Below are 4,197 nucleotides of genomic sequence, written 5' to 3'. Positions count from 1 at the left end.
GTCGATGTAAATGTGTTAGCTTTTTTATGCTTCGTTTTGTTGGGATATTTTATTACTTCCACCATTTCACCATCTCTCCTCGCGCACTTCACCACATTTACGCGTATGTGTATCCTATATGAATTTTTATATATTACACAGATAGTTACTTATGTCGGGATTATACAAAGCACTCTTGACTTTTGCCCTTCAACGGTGCTTGTGTCTATTTTGATAGCAACTTTTTTATTCTGGCGCTACGCTTTTCGCCGAAATTTTAAGTTTTTTAGAGTAAGAAGTTACTCAGTTTTAAATACATATAAATAAATAGTTATAATTAAAAACAGTAGTGATCTACAACAACAACAACAATTCATTTTATATTATTTTAATTAAGGTAATTGTATTTTTGGCTGACCATGCAGCTGTTTCGAGTATTGCCCAATACCCATCATCAGTGGTCTTGGAAAAAGTTCTTGTATTTAATTATCAATGTCGTGCCCTGTCAAATTTAAAGCTCAGAATCAACGGTCCTTAACCAATTGACCCAAAGTCGTACTTGACTTTTATGGTCGCACATTTTTCTGAAACATGAAAAATAAAGCAAACTAATTAAACTGTCCGATAAAAAAAAAAATTTTTTTTTGTGCTGTGGAAGGAAAGCATCGAAACCGTCAGCTTGAGACTTGAACCGCTCTGCTTCCAAAAACGGTCGACAAATTTTAGAGCGACTTGTTGAGTTCAGTATCCAAATGCAAGGGACTATACAAACATATTCCTGCGGATTAAAACAACAACAACAACGTGGACCCACTAAAACCACCTCTACCAAACAAACTTAGATCTCAACTATCAGACTGCGAAATACATCCGGGGAAACAGCATTCCAGTAATCAGGGATTAAAACATAAGAATCGCAGTATTTGAGTTTTTAAATTTATATAAGACACAAAACCGATAAATATGCTATATATAATACGTAAAACATGGATGATTTCTTTTAAGCGGTAAGTAAAAAACATCGAAAGCTTTATGGTAGTATGAGACTTGCACCCCCTAATTTAAGAACTGTTGGTTCTACGTCCCGGCAGTGAAGAGATTCAACGATGAGTGGCTCTCGGTAAGTTTGACAATCAATTGCCATTTGCCACACCCAAAATGAAGTACACAAGGAGTTTGATGTAGGTCACAATAACAACAACAAGAATTTACCCAATTACTGGAATTCGCATTCCAGTAATCAGAGGGTGAAACATTAGAAGCTTAGTATCTAGTATTTCTAAATTTATGTAAGTTAAAAAACCGATATATATGTACACACATTGATGTAATGGATATATATACATGACTTACATTCTTTTATCACCTTCCTTTTTTAATGATATAGGAAATGGAATTACTACCGGTACGTATGTTATGAAAAAAATTCTTTGACCGCTTTCAGAATTTGAGAAAAAAATATTTTTTTTATTTTTTTATATGTGTAATTCATTTTGAATTATTCTAAAAGTTTAAGATGAAATACATCGTATTATGGATCCTATATCTATTCTATTATCACTTAAAAAAACTTTACTAAGTCAAATATATGTGATTTTTAAAATGGATACATATAATGGATTTAAGCATTCTAAATAGAAGAAACATTCCTTTGGCCTAACTTGTCGTCCCTTTAAAAGCAAAGAACGCATTTTCCTGCTTTCAGTGCGTGTTTCGTCACCCCGATTGTTTGAGTAATTGAAGAATTGCCATATTAATTGCAAAACAAATATGTATGCTCTGTGTACTCATTTACACAGAGTATACATAGAAATTAAAACAAACAAGAGTCCATATGACAGCTAAGTGTTTCAAAAAAGTAATACAAAAAGTAAAAATAGATGAGAATAATTATAGAATAAAATAAGAATATTTATAAAAATATAAATGAAATAGAATAAAAAGAACTGAAGTGATGTGTAAAATCAACAAAACCAGAAAAAATAATTGTAAGTATAATTCCCAGACAAGAAAACTGCGGAAATACTGACCAATACCAGAAAAAAATATAAAAATATTAAAAAGGATTTAAAAAGTTTCCATAAAAAACGTTCTTATTAAAAATTGTTAATGTTTAAGAAAACCTCATACAGAATATTAAAAACCCTAAAATATCTTTGTAAAGATAATCTTTTCTCAAAATTACAACCGTAGTGTTTTGTCTGACCAAACTATGCCGAAATATTGGTTTTTTTTTTATAATTTTATTTCATTATTTAATTTTTTTCTTGTTTAACAACAAAACAAAACAAATTAAACCCCAGTTTTATCTTGGATCCTCTCGTTTGTGGCACAGAAAGCACTTTTATTGCAGACCAACACACACCAACAATAATAAATAAAATATGATATAAAGAAAACTTTTACGAATAATGGAAATGAAAAAAATTATTCATAAAATGAATATTAAAAAAATAAAATGAAAAAAACAAATAAAAACCATTTAAGCATAAAATGAACTTGTTTTCACACTTCGGGATCGCTTCACATCAACGAAACACAGAAAACCCGCGCAACTATTCCATACTCCCACACCCTTTGAAAATCCACATAACCTCCATATGAAGTCCTTGTTGTGAACTTCATCCTTACAAGTGTATATACTGTTACTGTGTTCGTATCCTTTCTGGACAGAACTTGAATTTTATTTGCGAATTTGCCATTTATGCTGCAAAGTCAACGTGTGAAACATGTTTCGGAAATTATTGGCAATAACAATAATTCATTAGTTTGCATAAAAATAGATATATTATAGTACATGTTAAGATATAGATATTCTTATAAATCACATTACGCTTTTATTACCTACAGGACAATATATAATTATTTTTTTTTTTTGAATTACTTAACTAAATTAATAATTACATTCATGATTTCTCGAGAAGTTTTCCTCGTCTGCAGGACGCCAATTTATTGTTTTTGTATTTCAACATATTACAACAACCAAGTCCTTTCAAATATTAGATGAAATGTATGTGGTGATTTAACATTTTCGAAAAGTAAATATTTTGGTCCGATGGCCCTTTGTTCCGCTCCACTGAGAGATGACGATAAGTGAGAGAGAAATATTTTGATTAACCTACTCGAGAAGATGTATATTTAATCAAAGGTTTCGGCATTATTATAACGAATTGGTGTTACAGTAGAGTATCCGATCCGGTTGGCTCAATGTGGTAAGAATTGAGACAATTTGAAACTACTGGGAAACAATGGCCAGAAATCGTCATGACCGCAGAAGTACTGTGAGGGAGAGCAAGAACTTTTCATAGAATAATTCTCTCTTCTTCATCAAGTAAACTGATAATATGTGTGGAGACTCTGAACTTCATTGCCATTTATCGTAGAAATGTGCCTTAGTTCAGCGAAATATTACACCAAATTAGATAAGAAATACTAGGCTACAGAGTTGCTTGATTTTTCTATGAGATACAATAAGTTTCTGTTATAGTGGCATATCCAGGAGATTGTACTGCAGGGTAGTCAATATAATACACAGATTACACATCCCAAAAACACTGCCAAAAACTATATTTTCTAGTATATTTCTAATATAGTGCTGTAGGCCAGCACAATCTGACAGAAATTTCGATAAAATACGGTTTTCAGAATTGATTAACTCTCCGTTGAGATTAAATATGTTTCTGTTACAGTGGTGTATCTAGGGACGGAGATTAAAAGATAGAGCCTCCTCTTAAAAATAGGATTTACAAAAATACACTGCCTAAAATTATATTCTCTAATATTATTAATATTAATATTATTAATATTATCTAATATTAAGTTGCCAATATGTTACTCGTCCTACCCAATCCTTATGGCATAATTCTGGCTACGCCATTATTTTGTGGAATCGTGAGTATATCATATATAGTGAGTATGAATATTGGTATATTCAACCAATATTAAAGAAAAGAAGTTTGTGTTCTTTTCCCATAATTGTAGTTTCGTCAATTGAAATATTTATAATTCATCAGAAGATACTAAAGATAGATTAATTCCATGTCGACAACCTTTCTTTGGTAAATGTATTCGTATGAAAATTGATAATTCGTATGGAAATTCGTTCAATCTACCCTTGCAAGATGATAGATAGCAACAACGGGTAGACCTATTTCTTTTTCATAAAGCCCAGTGAATTTTGAAACGCAACTTATATATATTATAAATCTTTTCATTACG

Source organism: Teleopsis dalmanni, chromosome 2 (genome assembly GCF_002237135.1).
Source record: "Teleopsis dalmanni isolate 2A chromosome 2, ASM223713v2, whole genome shotgun sequence".
NCBI lineage: Eukaryota > Metazoa > Arthropoda > Insecta > Diptera > Diopsidae > Teleopsis > Teleopsis dalmanni.
The sequence above is the reverse complement of the archived record's forward strand: the minus strand, read 5'-3'. Positions refer to the sequence as shown.